We start from the raw sequence: 21,741 nt of genomic DNA, 5'->3' as shown, positions 1-21,741 counted from the left end.
CGGAGCTTGAGCCCAGGAGCCCCACCATGTTTCCACGAACCAAGAGGGACACCTGGTGGCTGTCAGAAGCGCTCCCGTCCCTGGACCCCACCCCTGGCCCAGCTAGGGCTCAGCCCTCCTCTCTGAGGTCAGCTGTCTTCCCAGAGGACCTTTGGGAGTCCTGCTGGGTGGGACCCCCACGCTTGTCGACTTTTGGTCTCTATCATAACCTCCCTGAGCTAATCAGCTCCTCAAGGGAAACCGGCTATTGGGCTCCTGGTGTTCGAGGTTCCGTCACAGTCAGACAGACTCTCGCTTAGTAGTGGGTTGGGGGCAGATGGCAAGGGCCAGCGCTCATGGTGGACCAGGACACAGGGAGGACAGGGCCCACCGTTCCCCTCAAGGACACTCCCCCAGTGACCTAAAGGCCTTCCACTGGCCAGGTGTACCTGTAATCCCAGCCACTCAGAAGGCTGAGGCAGGAGGATTGTGAGTTTGAGGCCAGGCTCAGCAACTCAGTGAGATCCTGTCTCAAAATTTAAAAAATAAATTAAAAAAGCTGGAATGTGACTCATTGGAGAAGTGCCCCTGGATTCAACCCCCAATACCAAGAAGAAAAAAAAAAAAGCCCTCCCAACAGGCCTCGCCTCTTAAAGCTTTCTCTGCCTCCCGGTAGTGCCTCCCTGGAGATCCTGGCTCCCGAAAGTGGCAGTGGGACCCCACACGCAGTCCCCACTCCCAGCAGTGCCTGGCCCACGATGAGGGTGGGCCCCATTGGAAGCTGGATTCTTTGTGTGCTTTACACACGTTCTTTGAGCCTCTCCAAGGCTAGCACTGTGCTGCAGGCCGGAGACCATCTGTGGAGAGCCCTGCCGTGTGCACTTGGGGCTGACGTTGGAACTGGGAGGCAAACTTCAACCCGTCACGGCACAGCAGTGCTGCCACCCTGTTGTAAGAGCACGGCGAGGTGGGGGAGGTGCCTTCCACCTGAGACCTGCAGAGAGGGAGTGCGTGAGATGAGGGGCCACGGGAAGAGAAATGCAAGGTATCTGCTTCCTGTCTCTGCTGTAACAAATAACCCCCAGTTTGGTGGCTTAACACAGCACAAATCCATTCTCCAACAGTTACGAAGAGCAGAAGTTCTAGAACCAAGGCGCCAGCAGGGCTGGGTTCCTTTGGGGACTTGGCGAGAGAATCCATTTCTGTCCCTTTTCCAGCTTCTGGAGGCGGCTGGCTTTCCCTGGTCCCCGGCTCCTGGTCCTCCTCCACCTTCAGGGCCGGCCACAGGTCACCATCAGCTCTGCCTCTCACTGTCCATCCCCACACTGCCATCCACCATCACACCCTACTCTGTCTCAATTCTCCTGCCTGCTTCACTCCCTTATCAGGACCCGGGACTGCGCCCCTGGACAGCCCAAGGTGACATCCGCATTTCAAGGTCCTCAACATCAACACTCCTGCACTGTCCTGTGTAGACTGCCCTGTCCACGGACTCCAGAGACTCCTGAGGACACCCAAGGGCCCTGTTCTGCCTCTTGCATGACCTAAGGGGACCCAAATTCTTCCCTGTATGGGCAGGAATGCTCCCGTGGACAGGCTGGTCTGTGCCCCAGGACTGTGACAGCCACAGTGGGACCTCCTGTAGGCACCCACCCTAGCTGTGAATCCCTCCTGTGACCCACTGAGGTGGGCAAGGCAGTGATCACCATCCCGACTTTACAGGGAGGTACATGGGTCCCCACAGTGCTCCCCAAGAGCCTGGGGCTGCGCTCAGACAGTGCCACCTGGGAAAGCTGTGACTGTAATAAAACACCTGAGACAAACAAGTTACAGGAAGGACAGGTCTGTCTGGGCTCCCAGTTTCAGAGGTTCCAGTCCATGGTGGGTTGGCTCTGCCACTTGGGCCTGTGGCTGCGGCCGTGCCCCATGATGGGGGCACAAGAGGGAGCAGTCACCGACCTCGCAGCAGCCAGGAAGAGAAGGAGAAGAGAAGAGGGGCTGGCTTCCTGCTGTCCCTCCCCAGGGCATGCCCATGGCCCTAACTTCCCTCCACCGCACCCTGCATCTCAGAGGTCCAGTGACCTCCCAATAGTGCCGTGGCCAGTGACCAAGCCTGTGGCACTTGGGCCTTCCAGGGATGTTCCAAATGCAAACTGTAGTGATGGATGTGGGGGCCACTCCCCCGGGTGCCTCTGAGCAAGTCCTGGCTCATCCCCTCTTGTGTCTTTTCCCATGGTGACAGGGCCACAGGGAACTGGGATGGGGTGGCAGAGGGTGGGAAGCTGTCCACCTGGAGCACGCTCCTTCCCTGTCACCAGAGCCCACAGACCTGGAGAGGGGTGGAGTGGACACTGTGGCACTCCAAGGTGGGAGGCTGGCCCCAGCTGTCTGCACAATGTGAGAAAGTACAGTTCGTCCTGCTCAGGGCCACAGGAAAGTCCCCTCCCTCAGAGCCCTGGGGTGACCTGAAATGAACAGTGGCCGCTGCTCTGCCCAGCTGTCCGGGCGCCTCTGGGTTATTAGCAGGGCACCACTGCCACCTAGTGTTCACAGGGGTGAACAGCAGGGACCTGAGGCTGCAGGTGGATGGGCCACCTGGGGAGCTCTCCAGACAGAGGCCCACAGGCCCAGAGACAGCTCTCTGAATTACACACCAGCAGGTGCCACTGCCCCAAAATAGACCACGCCTGATTTCTGGCCAGGTGTTGAAAACAACTTGTTAAGACGTGAGCCCAGCCCCTTGTTATCCCACTAACAAAATGGAGACAGGCCAAGCCCCAGGGTGAATGGACCAGCTGTGCACCCAGAGGCCACTCCTCTGCCTCCCAGGGGCTCTAAAATGGCCTCTGAATTGGGTGGGTCAGACCCAAAGAGAATTGCACAATCAACACCTACATGTCCAGGAGGACTCACCCCGATGAGGGGGGACGGCACCCATCACACCTGCCCCATCTCAGATACCCACCACCCAGCTGCAGGACCGTTCCCTGAAGGATCCCAGTCCAGGGGCCCAGGGCAGAGCTCTCTGTCCATGAGAGGACACAGAAGTCAAGACAAGCAGACAATCTCTCAGGTTTTAATCTTTGCGATTAGTTTGGGTTTTGGGGGGGTTTTTTGTTTGTTTGTTTGTTTTTTGGTTTTTGTTTGTTTGTTTTTCAAAGATTCAAGCAAAAGACACAGACCTCAGGATTCACTCCACCGGAAACACACATCCAGCTTTCGAAAACAGCAGGCAAGCTGGGCACCACGGTGCACGCCTATAATCCCAGCAGCTCAGGAGGCTGAGGTAGGAGGATCACAAGTTCAAAGCCAGCCTCAGCAACTTCGCAAGGCCCTAAGCAACTCAGCAAGACTCTCTCTCTAAATAAAATATCAAAAGGGCCGGGCTGTGGCTCAGGGTTGAGAGCCCCTGGGTTCCGTCCCCAGCAAGGAAAACATGAATAAAGGGAAAAAGAAAACAGCTGACAAAGCTAGATGGAGGGACACCACGGGACAACTCGCTGTGCATCAGAGGAGAGACGGCCACTGCAGCTGGGACCGCGGAGTGAATGCTAGGCCACGGGGACAGAAAGCCTCCCGGGCGGATGGCACTGGGGAAAACCTGAGCGAATTCCACCCATCCGTTAAATGACACGTTGGGTCAGGGCTGAATTTCCTGGTAAGTGCACTTCTCTCTCCCAAGGGTGTCCTGTTGGTAAGCCTGGCCGCGTGCAGGGGCCCTCCTGAGGTCAACAGGAAGACATGGACCTACAGCCACCAACGTGTGGCTGGACGTCCACAGCTGGCCTTGACGTAGTCCTGGTCCTCAGGCTGGCACAATACACTTCATATTATTGCTGGATTCCACTGTTATTGTATTGTTTATGCTGTTGTGACAAAGACAATTGTGAAATGATTTCAATTATTGTGCATGGTCCGGCCAGGCCCTGGGTGTCTACCTCCTGGCTGGGTGCCCCCCAGGGACTGCAGGACCAGCACCATGTGGATGGTCAGGCTGGCAAAGCCAGATGGAGGGAGAGACCCAGTTCACCTCTCCTCACCGCCCCTCCCCTCTCTCAGTGGGACGGTGACCTCCTCCTGCCCAGCTTGCTGCATGACCAGGACCAGTGTCATAAGCCAGTCCCAAACTGTCATTTAGTTCTAACTTTGGTTGTATTCTGGGTCCAGCCACGACGCTAGCCCCCTGGGTGACCTTGGATGAGTGTATCAACCTCTCTGAGCCCAATTTTGTTATTGGTAAGATGGGGCAGGGGCTATAACCACGTGTCATCCTGCAATGACGGACAGACTGGGGGTGACTGGGTAGGGAGGTGCTGAAGCCAAGCTCTGGGGGAGGGGAACACAAGGCACCTGCCAGCTGTGACTGACACTCCTCTCCCTGGGGCCCTGGAGTCCAGCTGTGATTTCTCTCTCTGCTGCCCTGCATCCTCCAAGGCAGGGGAGGGGGAAGCGCAGGCGCCAGCAGGGCAGCAGCAATGCCCATGAGCATGGAGTTCACGGGACAGAAGGATGTCCCTCCCTGTCACCGTCACAGAGCTGGGAGGCCCATCTCAGCACAGCCCCAACCATGGCTCCTGCCCGCCCGGGAACAGCAGGTCCTACAGCTCGAACAGGACGTGGGACATAGGCACGGGCCTCTTCAGGGCCCACCCAGCACCCAGAAGTCCCGCCCAGCACCCACAGGGCCCGCCCATGACCTCGTGGTCCAGATGGCCTTAGGGGGAGGGGCTTCAGGAACACCTGGTGCTGGAGGGGCTACAGGAGAGGGTACCTGTCCCCACCGCTACCTCTGCCGGGAAGCTCAAAGACAGCACTGCAAAGTCCCCACTCTGGGTGTCTCGGGCGACAGGTGCCATGGGCCTGGCACCCGCCTGTCTGGCAGCGGGTGAGTGAGCCCTGAGTGAGCCCTGTGAGGCCTCCGGGGCCAGGAGAGCCGGGTGTGGCACAGCCTGGCCCTGCAGCTCCAACGCCCACGTTCACGTCCCCCTCCATGAGCCTGGCGGTGCCCACACCGAAGACAGCGGGGACACCATGGCAAAGACCACAGCCTGGTGGCTTAGCAACAGCTTAGGAGGCTGAGGCAGGAGGTTTCAAGTTCAAGGCCAGCCTGGCAACTTAGCGAGACCCTGTCTTAAAAAATGACAGGGGCTGGAGATGCGGCCCGGGCAGAGCAGCCCTGGGCTCAGTCCCCAGTCCCGGGGGGATGGAGAAGAAGTCGTCTCCGTGAGGAGCGGGGGTGTGTGATGTGCCAGGAACGAACAAAATGCTGAGGGCCGCGCCTGCCCGTCCCGAGTGGATGAGGACAGCCGCTGGCCAATGACCTCCCTGTGACTGTATAGTCCCCTGGGCTTTCAGGTGCTTGGCTCCCATGTGTCACCAAGCCTGGCTCGTCCCAGCCTCCCTGGAACGTCTCCAAGGTCACAGCACCTGCCATCTGCAACAGCCGGCAGAAGAGCCCACGTGGAGGTGCCCCTCTGCCCAGGGCTGCCCAGGGCTGCTCTTGCGTCTCGTCCTCTGCTCTGCCGGCTCTGGAGGCTGCCAGGAGACTCGGGCCTCCCCCTCTGGGCAAGGGGAGGCTGCGCTCGGCTCCATCGCCCGCTGTCGGATGCCAGCTCTCCTGCTCCCGGCCCAAGGTGGGCTCTGCGGCCACAGGCCCGGGGCCAGCTCTTCCCTGCGCCGGCGGCATTTCCTCCTCCACTCCTGCAGTGATCTTTTCAAAACCCAAATCAAAGAGTTTTCTTTTCAAACATGTTTTTCTTTCTGTGGGGAAAAATACTTTAGGATATAATAAAATCCGCGGAGCTGCAGACCATCATCTGTCAGTCTTTGTCCAAAGAATAAAGTCAGACAAAACACAAAGGCTGATGATCCACTCAGATGCGGCTCTTCAAGAAGTCAAAATCACAGAGACAGAAAGAAAAGGGAACAGGGTGGCCAGGGGCAGAGGGAGCAGGAGCGGGTGGGCTTGGTGGGAGCACAGTTGCAGATTTGTTAAAAAAAAAAAAAAAGGCCCTGAGTTGGATGGTGATGAGGTCACACAAGATTCTAGCTGCATTAAAATGGCTAAAATTCACCAGGTGCATCTCCAGCCCTTTTCATTTTTTATTTTAAAACAGGGTCTCACTAACTTGCCAGGCTGGCCAGCAATTTGGGAGGCTGAGGCAGGAGGATTGCAAGTTGGAGGCCAGCCTCAGCAATTTAGTGAGACCCCCCTGTCACTAAGGGGGCTGGGGATACAGCTCGGTGGTTAAGCACCACTGGGTTCAATCCCTGATTTAAAAAAAAAATAGTTAAAAACCTGACCCTGGAAATAAGAACAACCGGCCTTCCTGGCAAATGCTCGACTTGTCCACCAGCTTAAGTCTTATGGACCACGAACCCCTCAGCTCCACCTGCCCCAGGAACTCTCGGAAACCACACAGCACCTGAGGGGGTCTCACTGGGGAAGCACAGGTGGGCACTTGGGTGCTCTCTGAGCCCTCCCAGTGGTTTTGGTCACCCGCCTGCATTCACCCTGTTTCCAGGGCCCTGTGCATTGTGTCTTGGGCCTGAACCCAGAGGCCACGCAGAGCGCACAAGCAATCTTAAAATCCGGTTCTCGATGGCTTTGTGATTCACTCTGTTCAGAGAGACCGTGCGCACGTTGCCTGGTCGGAAACAGCACGGCCACCGGAGGCTCCCTGAGGGGACCCGGGGGGCTGAGCCTGGGGGCTGCTGCAGGCCGGTTCTCACGTTGGGCTGTCACCCGCGGGGACCGCAGTACCTTGTTCTGGTGGGTGGGATGCCCATACTGTGATAGAAAGCCTGGGTGGTTTTGTCACTGTGACCTGACCAGAACCACCTGGAGGAAGAACAGGTTACCTTGGCTCCTGGATTCCGAGGCTCCGTCTGTGGTCCGGGGACTCCATAGCTCTGGGCCCAGGACGAGGCAGGACATCATGGCGGAGGAGCCTGGCAGGAGAGGGCAGCTCTCAGTCCATGACAGCCAGAGAGCGACTCAGTTCTCCAGGGACAAAACATGCCACCCAAAGGCTCAACCCTGTGACCTACTCCACCAGCCACACCCCACCCACCCACAGTCACCGCCCAGTACTAGTCCTTCCAACTGCCTGATCCATCAAATGGATTAATCCACTGCTGAGGAGCCGGGTCTGATCGTCTCACCCTGAACATTCCTGCCTCACACCTGAGCTCTGGGGACTCCTCGTGTTTGAATATAGCAAGTGGCACCAAAGTCTGTGTCACCTTTACATCTTCCTCAGCATAAGCAGCTCGTTGCCACCACATGTGAGTGGGCACAGCCTCTGACCACTGGGACTCTGCCGAAACCACAGCTCTCCGGGGAGGACACAGTGGCTCTGGGTGGCCTCTCACACAGGGACTCGCCCTGCCCCAGTCACAGCAGCTCTGGGGCCAGCCTGGAAAGGGCTCATTAGTCCCTGGAGACCTGAACCCCAGTGCTCAGGGCTCCTCACACACACCCCTTGTCACAAGCAAAAGTCACCCAAGATGCCAGCTGCCACCTGTGGCCCCACTCTGGGCAGGAATAATGACATGGAGTCCTGCCACTGCCCCACTGTCCTATCAGGGATCTGGGCAGCCCATCTGGGAAGGGGCACATGTGGGATGGTCCCTGATCTCACAAGACATCGTAGGCCAAGTGAGAACATGTCCACTCCCCCAGGACATGGAGTTCGCACCTGAAACCTGAGCCCATGGCTCTGGAACCAAGTCTCGGTAGAGGAAAAGCACCTCCCAGTTCAGCCAGGGGCTCAGTCAGAGCCCAGAAGCCATCTCTGTCCAGAAGAGAGCCTGTCCCAGCTCAGGCACCCAAACAGCCCAGCCCAGAGAGCCAAGTCCCTGCTGCAGCTCAGAGACAGACCAGGGGCCAGCTCACCCAAGGATGGGAAGGACCAGTGCACCCATCTGCGCCCAGAGCCACCCAGGTAGCCACGACCACAGTCCGGAGCTCAGTGCAGCCACTCAGCTGCCCACTCTGGCCACTGGAGAAGTGTGGGAGGCCAACCTTACCAGTGACTGAGTTACACTCCCCAGCTGGGTGCTGAGGCGCTCAGTCACAGAAATGGGTGTGTCTTGCTACAGCCCCATGGGTGAAGCTATGCTCACCTGTTCCTTTGTAATATAACCCCTTGCCCTGTTTAGGATAGAATCTTCCATGGAAGTGCCTTGTGTGTGTCCCCTCCTCTTACTGTGCCCTTGGGTGTGGCCTACCCAGGTGTCAGTCAACCTGCTGACAGTGGACATCATGAAGATAGACTCAGCCCCCTGAAACCTGACCCCTTACCTCATTTGAATAGCTTCTCCTCCATAAAAGGGGTCAGCGCGTGCTCTCTCTCTCTCTCTTTCTGCGGACCCTTAAGGTCAGAGGAGCCGTCACGGCAACCCCAAAGAAAAAGGTATTTGTGTCTCTTGTGTGGTTATTTCGTGCAGCCCAGTTAGCCCAGTTTAACTAGAGTGACCCCTGAGCCTTTTAGTCGCAAGAACAGAAACCTGGCAGAGAAGTTTGGCCCAATGGAAATAGTCAAAATCAAAATGGCGTCACTTATGTTCACCCCATCAAACAAATAAAGCCAGGGAGACGCAGTGGGGGATTCTCACACACGATTGCCTAACAGTAACCGCACCAGAGACTCCGCTGCAGACAATTGTCCCTTCAGCCCTGGGCTGACATCACCCTTGTTATTAATCCCAGGTGGTCAAAATATCTTGTGAATTCATCCTGATTTATCGCCTTTCAAAACTGGCCCCAGCCCTAGCCCCAGCCCCGGCCCCAGTCCTGGCCCCGGCCGCTCTGAGCACACCGTAACTCACCACGGCTTGTAAATTCCTGTCGTGAGATTCGGCTCTTCCCAAACCAATGGATCTCACTTGGGCCTTAACCTTTTTGAGTTTCTCAGTCAACAACAGAAAGCCCAGCAGAGCCCAGATCCAAGGTTGGCAAGACCCGAGGAAGAGTAGTGGGGACCAGTGGCGAGACCAGCCGGCCCGTGAGTCACCCAGGGCCTGGCACTGTCAGGACCCAGCACCAGCCTGAAGCCACCACCACCCTGCAGGGCTCACAGACGCCCCAACCGTGAGGCCCAGACCACGTCCCAGGCCAGAGGCCGCCACCAGAGCCCCTCAGCAGAGCCCAGCAGGAGCTGGCCTTCCTCAGAAGGAGGCTGAGCCTGCCACTGTCCTGCAGGCTGAGGCACAGGGCCTGCCTCCCCAGGAGTGACAAGTTCCCAGGGAGGGACAAAGAGTGGCAGAGACAGCCCAGGAGTCCAAGTCCCAAGCCCAGACTTCAGGCTGGACAGCACCCCTCGCAGTTTCTGAGCAGGGACTGAGCACACAGCAGCTCCTCCACAGGGGGACGTAGCAGGATCCCACAGACTTCAGGGACACTGGGACCTTCCCTGATCCAAACCTGAGAACAGTCCTAGGTGCTTCAAAGCCCAACCCACTGGCCTCCACCTGTGGCTCTTCTGAATCAAGTCCCTCTTCTGGGTCTGGGTGGTACAACGGGGAACCGGCACTGGCCCTGGGACCAGGTTACCTGAATCCCAGTCTTGGCCCTTCTACTTCTGCCTGTGTGATCTTGGCCAGTCACTCAACTTCTCTGAGCCCTCACTTCCGACATCTGTAAGATGACAATAAATTGTGCCTTTTTCTAAGAGGAGGATTCGAGGTATTTAACCACTAGGGTTGGCCAGCCACCAACCACGGGGCCCTCGTGCAGTGAATCCTCAGACACCGGGGATCAATCCTCAGCACCAAAAAAGAAGACAAAGATGTTTTGCTTTGTTTGATGCAGGTTTGGTTGAATCCTCAGATGCGGAACCTGCAGATCCGACGGGCCAACGGTCCGCGCCAAGGAGTTTACATAAATCATCTCTGATCCCGAAACAGGCTGACGCCACTAATGCATAGGCCACAGGAGGAGGTGGGGTCAGGCCTTGGTGGAGACCCTGCCCATGTCAACTCCTTGTAGCTCACAGCGGGAGGCCCACGGAAGACAACGCGGAGACCCAGGAGAAGGACAGCGGTGATGAGCCAGCAAAGCCATCTGGGGAGAAGCCACCCAGAGCTCGGGCTCCAGCCTCCAGCTCACTGATCAGGCCATCCGGCCCTTCGTCACGGCAGCCCTGGCAAACTAGCACAGCGAGGACAGCTCTGAGTCCAACCCATGAGGTTGGCGCCCGTGTCCACCGAGAGTCCCTTAATAAGGGTGTGCATCTGTGTCTCTGCTTCTAGATAAGAAAGCATGAAAGTGGCATTTGCAGCGGAAGACATGGACCTGCCCAACTTCTCCCTGGCCCAGCCAGCCTCCTGTGGGTCAGGGCTGTCCTGGGGCCAGAAGGGAGACGCAAGAGCTGTGGTGGCTTAGAGTGCGCTTGGGGGTTTGCATTTGCCCTGCGCCTCCATCTCCAACACCTCCTTTATTCCACATCCCTCCCGCCCCCCACGCACAGGGACAGAAGGCTAAAATCTGCTTGCCAAGGTCATTTTGCTGCTAAGGTTCTGTATGCATTTCATGTTCAGCTAATGAAACATGATGTAAGAGATCAGGAAATATCTGGAAGGCGGAAGAGAGGCAGAGGGAGGCTCCAACGACCTGACACTCACACTCCACCTGACAGGAAGGTTTGTAATGCCTGGACTCCCCGAGTCACCCTCGAGTCACCTGCTCATGGCTGTGACCTCAGCAGTGGTCGCTGATGTCCCCTGCAGCTCCACGACCCAGGACAGCAGCAATTGTCTGACCTTTAAGCTGTCACAGCTGCAATGACAGCTCCCTGGATTCCTTTCTTCCAATCCTTCCAACAGTTTTGTAAGCACTTAGTTACTTGTGCTAAATGCCTTTCTGCTTGAAATGCTGAAAAATTGGGTATGTCAGCCAAGTATAACAAAACTGGATTACCTAAGAGGAAAATGGCTGCACAATCATTTGAATCAGTGGCTTGATCCCCAGCTTGGCAGTGTTGGGAGGTGGCATGGACCTTTAAGAGGTGGGGCCTATTGAGAGGGCCTTAGGTCATTGGGCGGGGGGTGTCTTTGAAGGAGATGGTGAGTCTTCTCCTCTTTCTCTGCCTCCTGGTTTAAGATGTGGCTGCTCACTCCTACACACACTTCCTGCCAGTGCTACCTAGAGCCCCCCACCAGAGGCCCAAACTACTAACACAGTAGTAGTTAGATGTGAGCCTCCCAAGCAGTGATCTAAATAAACCAGCTCTTAGTTGCCTCCAGTGTTTTGTTATAGCCACTCAGCGCTGACTGATACAGGCCCTGACTTTGAACTTGATGGTATTTTCTGGACAAAATGAATCATCCAGAGTCCCTTGGAAAACACCAGAGGAAAGGAAGTATGTAGAAAATAATTTTAATTGTCCTCTCTGGGGAGACATTAAGTGCTTTAAAGGTTAAACCTTTTCCTAAGAAAGGTAGGGAAAAGAAACTCTAGTTTTTGTTTAAAATATATTTACTGAGCATGACTAGGGATGCCATAAATATGTCCTGAGTACCATGTGCTAAGCATTATCCTGGGACAATTCCAAACCTCCTAAGGTGTTAATAATGATAAAACCCCATGTTACTCATCTCAAAGTTTTTTCAGTTATTTCTATAGATGTTATAAATATGTACATAATTATTCCAAGTTCCTAATCACCTCTTGATACATCAAGTAATCTTTTTTCCATTAATTGTGATAGCTGCTTTAGCACATGATACATTCTATTAAATAATTGGCTATAACTTGAGTTTTTTAAATATTTCTTAATTGTAGATGGACACAATATCTTCATTTTATTTATTTTTATGTGGTGTTGAGGATTGAACCCAGTGCCTCATGCATGCTAAGCAAGCACTCTATCACTGAGCCACAACCCCAGCCCTATAATTGGAGTTTTAGCTATTGGATCTAATATGTTTCCTATCTCCAATTATCTTATTTTCTTAAAATATTATTTTATCTTCTAGACTTTTTATTCAGTGTAGTAGTCAGCTTTTACTAGATTGTGCTGCAATAACAAACAACCCCACATCTCAGTGACTTACAACTGAACAAATCAGCTGTATCTGAGAAATGCTGTGCTCACGAAAGAGAAGCAGATACCAGGGGCTGTTAGGACCACAGTGCCTGGTAAAGCCTCTGTTTATTTGGGGCCAATGGCCCATCCACTGACATACCATTGGCCAAGTCAGCCACACCCTCAGGCCTAGTGTCCACACATATGCATATCCCCCCACAAGAGGCAGGCACGGCACCTGGGAACAGGATGTGTGGTTCTGTTTCAGAATGGAGCGACACTTTGCCAGGATCCAGAGTAGGATCCCCCACATTCTTGCAGGTAAAGTTTAAATTTAAAGGGTTGGTTGTGGATTGGTTGATGGTTTTTGGTTTGGAGTTTTGGGGGTTTGTTTGGTTGGTTTGGTTGGGTACCGGGGATTGAACCCACAGGGGCATAACTACAGAGCTACATCCCAGCCATTTGTTGTTTTTTATTTTGAAACAGGGTTACATTAAGTTATTCAGGCTGTCCTCAAACTTGTGATCCTCCTGCCTCAGCCTCCCAAGTCACTGAGATCACAGGTGTGTGCCACCACGCCCAGCTTAACATCCTTTTGACAAAAAAAAAAAAAAAAATCCACAAAAAATGTCATTGGAGATTTTGGAAATTTACACGGTATTTGTTATGCATTTAGTATCACATAAATAATAATATACCCTTCTTAAAATCCTTAAAACCTAGCCAGAAATACAGTATTTGTCCTCCCTTTATGTTAAGGAGCTAAATACAAAAAAATCATATGATGGACATCAGATAATAAAATGGAGTTATTCTGGATTCTTGGATGCATGGCATTTGACTTTCCAAGCTCTGAAGAAATACAAGAAATCACAAATGAGATCTTCAGTTGAAAACACAGAAAAGTCCTGAAAGTACTACAATTGGAACTAAAAGGAACCTACTGGGGGAAAGCACCACTCAAGCACGGCATGTTCATCTCCAAGTCTCAGAAAAGGCAAACGTGTGTTTTGAGGGGGAAGGTGGCAAACACTGGAGGCGTGAGCAGCTCAAAGAGGAGCCACAATTCACACGACGGGAAATGGCTCCTTTAAAAGGGTTCGACCTCACAGTTACCAAAGAAATGCAAATTTAAACTACATTGAGAAATGAGCTGAGCAATGTTGTCATCTGTCATCGTCCCCAGGGATATTAGTGCAGAAAAAGGTGCTGTTCCCTGGCTTGTTGGGAGGGTGACAACAGGACAGCTTCAAATTGCCCCCATGCAAGGCGCTGGAGAAGGCATCTCAACCCAGACCCGCTCACACCTTCACACAGCAGCCCAGCTTCTAGGATTTTGACCTAAGGAAAGTGTTCCAAAGGAGAAAGAAAGCTATTTTTAAATATTACATGCAATTTCATTCGCGGCACCTGAAACGCACCAAGGTGCCGTGGGAAGGGAAAGAGCTTGGTTTCAAACACAAAGGACCCGAGTTCTGTCTGTGCCTCTTTCCTTCCTGTGCCCTGGCTGTTTGTGCAATCCCTCAACCCTCACTTCTCCCCTGGAATCCTTTTAAATAAAGTAGCACCGGCGCCCTGCCGGCTGTCAGAGAGACTGAGACGTGTGCACACGCGTGTGGAACTTCCTCCCACACACACTTTCATCATGGTGTATCCAAATCCATGGCTCTGCCTGATCTGAGACATGATCCTCCAGAACCATGAACCCAAATAACCCTTTCCTTCCTTGATTAGTAGCCTGCCTCAGGCATTCTGTTACAGCTCTGGAAAGCTGACTGACACAGCAAGGTACCAAGCAATTCCTCTGGCCAGAGATTCTCCAGCCTGCTGTGGTGAGCAGAGGGTATCCCCCCCCACCAGACTGCATGAAAACGTTTGCCTGGGGACCACCACCTTCATTTAAAAACCAAATTCCTCTTGTGCAGCAAGACTTACAGTGGGTTTTCTTTTCCTGGCTGTGTTCTTTGTTTTGATGCAAAAGTAAAATTTTATAACTAAAGAATTGTAAACACACTTCAAGTAACGTCCCATTAAAAGGCAAAGTAGGCAAGCAGCCAGCCTGAAAGACGGGCCACCTGTGTCCCTCTCAAATCTGGCAGAAGCTGAGCCTTGCCTGGTGATTGCCGGGACTTACATAACTACAGCCCCGTCTCTGTGCTTAGCACTCGGAATTCACCACATGTGCCCAGAGCCAGGTGTGAGTCTCTGGCATGCGAGTCCCTGTTTCCTGTGACATTCATGCTTTACTCGGGGTGTTCGCTGGCTCGGTTCTCTCAGGTAGGTGTTTACAGAAGCTTTAGGACTTCGGCATCTCCGGGATGTGCAGAGCCAAGGACGAGGAGGCTTGCCATCAGGAAGATGCTCAGAAGCTGTGGCTGGGGACAGGTGTCCTTTCTCCTGTCCTGCAGCATGAGGAACACGTGAGGCCTCAGGACACGTGGAGCTGAAGCCCACCCCATGCTGTGCTTTGGGTGTGGCTTGAGCATTGCCCATGGTTCATGCATTGGGAGTTGGTCCCCAGGGGGGTAATGAGAGAGGTGGTGGCACTTTTAAGAGGAGGGGTCTTCCAAGGGGTCCTTTTGGGCCCCTCCCAGCTGCCCCTGGGTTTCCCCAGGTTTGCGACGGGTTCTCCTTGCTGCGTGCACTCCCACCACAAGGCCATGTTCCATGAAGTGACAGAGCCAAGGGCCCTCACCAGAGCCTGCGCCATGCTGCTTGGACTCGCCACCTCTAAGACAGGGAGCTAAGCAAACCTCTTTTCTTCACAGGAACCCGGACACATGCACGACAGTAATGAAAAACGGACAAAGGCGTCCCCTTGTGGTCAGGGTGGAGCCACAGCTTGGAAAAACTACAGATTCCAGGGATTCCGACCAGAGGAGCCTGCTGTGCTTTCTTGGGTTTAAAATGACATGACAAGGTGGAAATCTGTGGGCCCCTAAGAACAAAGCTGGGAGCTGGACGAGATTCGGGAAAAGGAAACAAAGAGAAGCTGGCTCCCTGGGCCAGGCCCTATGGGTGATTCACAGGAGGAGCCTGCTGCATCTCGAACCAAACTTAGTGCTAGAATAATTTCTTCTTGTTACTTCTCATGAATTGGCAACTGGGTTTGGTCAGAATACCTAATTTCTGCTCCATTGGTCTGTTGGGCTACTTGAAGGCTGGGGCTGGACTCCTCCAGAGGCTGATGTACCTATATCTATGGTTGGCACTGGCTGCCAGCTGGGCACTCGACTGGGCTCTGCCCCAAAAACCTGTGTGGAGTCTTCCTGTGCCTGTGGGCTTCCTCACAACATGGCAGCTGTTCTTCAGGATGCAAATCCCAGGGCCTTCCTATGCCTGTGGGCTTCCTCACAACATGGCAACTGTTCTTCAGGATGCACACCCCAGGGCCTTCCTGTGTCTGCGGGCTTCCTCACAACATGGCAGCTGCTCTTCAGGATGCACATCCCAAGGCCTTCCTGTGCCTGTGGGCTTCCTCCCAGCATGGTGGCTGCTCTTCAGGATGCTCATCCCAGGGCCTTCCTGTGTCTGTGGGCTTCCTCCCAGCATGGTGGCTGTTCTTCAGGATGCACATCCCAGGGCCTTCCTGTGTCTGCGGGCTTCCTCACAACATGGCAACTGCTCTTCAGGATGCACATCCCAGGGCCTTCCTATGCCTGTGGGCTTCCTCACAGCATGGCAGCTGCTCTTCAGGATGCACATCCCAAGGCTTTCCTGTGTCTGTGGGCTTCCTCCCAGCATGGCGGCTGCTCTTCAGGATGCACATCCCAGGGCCTTCCTGTGCCTGTGGGCTTCCTCACAACATGGCAACTGCTCTTCAGGATGCACATCCCAGGGCCTTCCTGTGCCTGTGGGCTTCCTCTCAGCATGGCAACTGCTCTTCAGGATGCACATCCCAGGGCCTTCCTGTGCCTGTGGGCTTCCTCACAACATGGCAACTGCTCTTCAGGATGCACATCCCAGGGCCTTCCTGTGCCTGTGGGCTTCCTCTCAGCATGGCGGCTGCTCTTCAGGATGCACATCCCAGGGCCTTCCTGTGCCTATGGGCTTCCTCACAACATGGCGGCTGCTCTTCAGGATGCACATCTCAGAGCCTCACACAAACCCTCCAACAAATCCAGTGTCATCTTCATCTCCACCAGGACCCAAAAAGCCCTCTCTCACCCCAAACGAGATCTATAACTATTATCCCTGCAGCCCCCACAGTCTGATCGCTGTCACTAGAGATTGGTTTTACCCTTCCTAGAACTTAATAGTATTCCAAAACAAATTCTTAGCCCATTTGGTCTGAAGATCTTAACTGCTCACTGACACAGGTCCTGCTGTGCCACTGACCAAGGCCAGAGCTGGTGTTGCTGGGAGAACACAGATGGGACTGTGGCCCCCTCCCCAGACCTCAGGCACCTCACTACCCCTCTCTGGCACTGCCAGCTCTTACGTTGCTGTGACCAAAAGACCTCACAAGAACAATTAGAGCAGGAAAGGTTTGTTGAGCTCATGGTTCCATCGGTTCAGCCTGTGGTTGCCCAACTCCACAGGTCCAGGCCCGAGGTGAGGCAGAGCATCATGGCAGAAGGGCATGGAGAAGGAAAGCAGCTCAGGACAGGGCCATCAGGAAGCAGAGAGCTCTGCTCACCAGCGACAAAATGTACACCCCAAAGGCACATCCCACAAACCCTCCTCCTCCGGCCACAACCCCCCTGCCTACAGTTACCTCCCAGATAATCCATAGGAGTGGATTAATCCACCAGTTAGGTTAAGCCTCTCCTAACCCAGTCATTTCACCTCTGAAGATGTCTGCATGTCTCACAGATGAGCTTCCGTGGGGCACCTCATATCCATAACGGGTTCTCTGTCTCCCTTCTGTCAAATGAGAATCTTTGAGGAATGTCCCCACAGCCCTGACGTTTGTGACCCTGGCCTCCATTTCCAAAGTGTCACTGGTAACAAGGCTGAGCACCTTCTCTTATCGCATTTGGATTGCATTTAGACTCTGGGTCAGCACGTCGGCTTTCTTGTGGAAGGCAGTGATTGACGCCCAACTCTCCTCTGTAGCTGATGCTGAGATTTTGCCCCCCACCCATCCCATGGTTTCCAACCCCTCTGGTCTCACTGGGCCTGGGGCAGCAGAATAAAATAGGGCGGTTTAGGGTCAGCTTCACTGGGAACTTGACATTATCTTCAGGGCCAGGGTTAGGCTAGGTGGTGAATTCAGGGTTAGAGTTGGGGTTGTTTTTAGGGTTGGAATTGGGTTTGGGGTGAGGGGAGGAGTAGGGCTGGAGTGAGGTGAGCGCTAACTTAAGGTTAGGACCTGGGTGAGGTTCAAGGTCATGGTCAGGGTTAGTCTTAGGGTAGACAAGGACTAGGAGGGAAAGGAGGGCTTAAGGCGGGGCTATGGGGAGTCTTCCTTGTAGGGTTATGGGGGTCTTCCTTGTAGGGTTACTCAGAGACCTGGTCCCTTGTTTGGCTGGAAACTCATCCTCTACTCTTGCCATGTCTATCTTCTTTTTAGGGAGGAAAGCTCTATTTTGGTTCACGATTACAGAGGTTCCAGCCCGTGACTGGCCAGCCCCACAGCTCTGGTGAGGCAGAGCATCAAGGCAGAAGGCCCAGAGAGAGCCTCTGCCGCCTTCTGACTGCCTTTTGATGCGTCTTCTTGACACACACCTCAGACTTGCTCAGTCTTTAAAACCTGGCAATCCCCGCCCCCAGCTGCTGCCCTTCCTCGTCACTTCCTGTAGGGCTTGCAGCCTCCACACGTCTCTCAAGGTTTGGACCTGGAATGTCCCCAGAGGCTCGGTGCTGAAGGCTTGGACCCCAGGGCAGCAGTGTGCCGAGGTGAGGCTGGGGAGTGACTGGCTCCTGAGGGCTCCATCCTCCTCAGCGGATCTACCCACCAATGGATCCAAAATCTGATGGGGGAAGCAGGTCACTAGGGGCTGCCCCAGAGGGTATATCTTGTCCCCAGTCCCTTCCTATCACTGTCTGCTGCCATGGGCTGAACAGCTTTCCTTGGCCACGCCCTGCCGCCATGATGCTCTGCCTCAACTCAGCCCAGAAACGGTGAAGCCAGCCACCCCTGGACGGAAGCTCTGAAACCCTGAGCCAAAATAGACCTTTTCTCCTTTAAGTTGTTTTTATCAGGCATTTTGTCACAGTGATGAAAACCTAACAGCGCTTTGCACAAGTTAGAATAGCAACTCTTGAGTTACCTCACTACCTTCCATCTTCCAGAATGTTCTATCAGTAGGCTGACTTCTATTTTTCAGAGATAATTTTCTTACAGCCAAACGCAGAGGTCTTACTCAGATGATCTAATCCATTTTGACCAGCAAATCCCCACGTGGTCTGCCTCTCTACCAAGATCCAGAACATTCCAAGGGCCCTGAATGTTGCCTATAACCTCTCCCCCAGAAGCCTCCACAGATCTGGTCCCTACCACTAGAGAATGGCTTCACCTGTTCTAGAACTTAATGTATCAAAAGACAAAAATCGCAACCAATTTTGTATGAAGACCTTAAATGCTCTCATTCATGATTCTAGAACCAGGCAGACCTTGGAACCAGAACAGACTCAGAGAATTCCAGGGCTGCCCGATGATCAGACAACATTCACGGACAGAGAACAGCTTAATTGGTGGCAGCCCAGTGTCTCGCTGTATTTGAACTAGATGACTGGCACTTGTTCCAAGCCCGAGGCTCCCAGTCAGTCTGCGAATCGAGCCAGGCTGCCGTTCATTCACCACACGAGGACCTGGGCACCGAGGAACCTCCTGGCTCCAACTTGAACAATATGAACAAACCCCCCACAGTGTGCTCTGCACAAAACCTCCTTCCCAGCAGAATCCGGCTCTTGGGTTGGTTCTCACTGTAGTCAACGGGCATTTTTAGCACAAGATGTATCGTCTGATTTTTTTGTTTTATTACCAAGGACTTTGTCACTCTCTGTTCAAAGCCTGTCACAATAAATGTCTGAGTCGGCCCTGTCTCCAGTTACGACTTCTGTCCTCATACCAGGTCCTCTGCTGAGCAATGTCTGAATTAGATGATTTCTACACTTCAATTTGTTTTGATGAAGTAGAAGGGGGCCCATAGGACATTCCAGCTGTGGTATGTGAGAAGAGACCCTGAGTGTCCCCTCCCTCCTCATTAACTCACCCCATCGGACCAAGATGAGCTGGAGGGGAATGCGAATCAGGGGAGCAGGGGGCAAGGCCCTCACCCAGGAAAGGGGGGGTGTTACCCTTAGAAGGGGGAACCAGATCAGAGGTGGCCATGATGGAGAGTCTCCTGGACACAGAGTTGGGAGACAAAAGACCCAGTGAGGTCACTGGTATCACGGATTGCGGCTTCCCACTTCACCCTGTCTCGTCTGTGAAATGTGGGCCACACGATTGCCCTAGTGATGATAACCAGGATTTAGGTATTGCCTCCGAGAGCAACTGAGGCCCCGGAAAACAGCAGGCACCTGGGCAAAGCCAATCAACATCCTCAAAAGTGCTTTGTAAAGCAGCCTGTGATCCCAGCCACCCATGAGGCTGAGACAGGAGGATCCCAAGTTCAAGGCCAGCCTCCGCCACTGAGCAACATCCTAATCAGTTTAGTGAGACCCTGTGTCTAAATAAAAGGTGAAGAGGGCTGGGGGTGTGGCACAGTGGTAAAATGCCCCCAGGTTCAATCAGAACCAAAAAAAGAAAAAAGTCTTCCCCTCATGGTTTGCAGGGACAAGGACAGGGACAGGCTGCGCTGTCACTCCCTAGAAATCTTGCAGAGCTGGCTCCTCAGATTCATGGACAGCTCCTCCCTGGTCTGCACCATGCAGCCCCCACCAGTCTCCAGGCTCAGGTGCCACAGACAGCAGAGTTTCCCAAGTGAGTCTGACGTCCCACCTGGGGACAGCACAGAGCAGCTACTATTCTCTCAGGGAGGACGGGTCTGGTGGAGTCAGCTTGAGGGAAGTGACTCCCCAGGGAGCAGATGCCCCAAGGTCTGCTCTTGTATTAACACCCATCATTCCCTTCCAAAAGGTGGCTGACCCTGCAGGCCACCAGTGGACACACACCCCAGCACCGTACCAAAGAACAGGGTACCCACCCTGACCACCTGCTGCCACCTCTCAGAACACACAAAGCAGGGACAGCTGGGGCCCAGAGAAGTCAGGACTCACCAAACACACCCCCAGGGTCCCTGCAACTCTCAGCCTCCCCTGAAACCATGCGACTAGTTTTGACCAACAAATTAAGAGACATAATGGCATGTGTCACTTTCAGGTTGAAGCATGGTCCTGCCTGTCTTCCCCTCCCACAGGGACCTCAGAGGTGACACATCCCCAAGTCTCCTTCAGCCTGGATGGATCCCTGGGGACTGTATGGAGCAGAGACAGGCTCCTGCCGTCCTGGCACAAGGATCCAGAACCCAGGGAGGAGTCGACCTGTGCTGTCTAAGCCACGGAAGGTCAAGGCTGTTGTGATGCCGTGGTCAGCAGCGCTCAGCCTGAGACGCAGGGACACAGCAGGTGTTTGACAAGCTCTCTGAAACACTGTGGTCAGGCAGCGAGGCTCTGAATATTAATGGTGGAAACAGGAAGTCTAGCAGCCTCCAGAACCACCAGCAAGGTCCCCGACTGATGGGCGGAGTCTGCTGTAAACCCTTTGGAACAGCTCCCAAAAGGTGCATGGAATGCTCCACCCAAAACCCTCCGCTAGGTGCCCCTCCTGAGGACCCCCGCCCAGCTGTGAGCTGGCACCAAAGCCAAGCAACTGGCCACCGGCTCAGCCCCTGCGCTGGCACCTAATAAAGATTTTATGGGCCTGTTCAATTGCAGAGCTATGCAGGCAATTAACCTCCATCGAGGTTTTATTGTGGAAAGATGTTGCAAGCTTGGCCCGAGAGCACGGGCCATGAGTCAGCTGGGGAAATGCAGCTGCCAAAGCTCGGTGGGGTCGGCCGGCCGGGCAGGGCAGATCAGATGGGCAGCTCGTGGCCAATGGGCTGCTCCCAATCTCGCCCAGGGTCGCCTGGCACTGGGCCCCTGGCAAAGGTCCTGGGAAATGCTGGACAGAACTGGCCACCCACCTAGGATGGGGTGATGCTGAGTTCACCCCGGAGGGGCGCGGTCATAAAAATCTGCTGTGTTCGCCTTCCTGGCTCAGTCCTGTCCCCATCGCAGACCCACGTCCTCCTTTGGCCAGTGCCGTCTCATGTCACAGGTCCGTGGAGTGGCTCCTATTCATGAAGGACACACAGAGAGAAAGAGATGGGGCTTGGTCCTGGGGAGACTGAGAATAGGCAGAGGGCAGGCAGGTGGCCGTGCGCCTCCCCGTCCTGGTGATGGCGTGGAGCCGTGTTTCCCCAGCAACAGCCTGCCATTGGCCCCGGCCCTGTCTGTCCACCAGCTGACCCAGGTCCTCTCAGTCCCCCTGCCAGGCCGGGTTCCAGCTCATGGCCGCTCCCCCATTCCATCCCCAGGGCCACATTAGGATCTTTGGAAGCTCTAAACATTGGACTCACTGATGCGCGCCACGGTCCCAGCCCGTCACCAGGCAATGCACGACAAAGCTCACACGGAGGCTGGAATTAGAACAGTCTCTTCTTCAATTTTCTGATTGCAAAATTCTGGGCAAACTCCACAAAAGTGGTCTCTTCTCTGTCTCCGCGAGTGTCTCTCCTGTTTGTGGACGTGTGTCTGGGTGTGCACCTGAATGGGGGTGTGCCCGTGTAAGGGGGTGTGT

At 54.2% G+C, this 21,741-nt stretch overlaps 1 long non-coding RNA gene across 1 annotated transcript; it reads right to left on the bottom strand.

The window, feature by feature from the left end:
• Positions 1-2,777: 2,777 nt before the first annotated feature.
• LOC124078883 (uncharacterized) lies at positions 2,778-21,271 on the bottom strand. The gene is made up of 3 exons (XR_006847090.2): positions 21,086-21,271; positions 6,841-6,930; positions 2,778-3,845 (listed from the first exon to the last, which is right to left on the bottom strand). It is a non-coding gene; the product is annotated as an uncharacterized LOC124078883 (long non-coding RNA).
• Between the last annotated feature and the right edge of the window lie 470 nt (positions 21,272-21,741).

Source organism: Marmota monax, unplaced genomic scaffold (assembly GCF_021218885.2).
Source record: "Marmota monax isolate L192 unplaced genomic scaffold, Marmota_monax_Labrador192_F-V1.1 WCK01_AAM20220418_F8-fsc00454, whole genome shotgun sequence".
In the NCBI taxonomy this organism is placed as follows: domain Eukaryota; kingdom Metazoa; phylum Chordata; class Mammalia; order Rodentia; family Sciuridae; genus Marmota; species Marmota monax.
The sequence above is the reverse complement of the archived record's forward strand: the minus strand, read 5'-3'. Positions and strand labels throughout refer to the sequence as shown.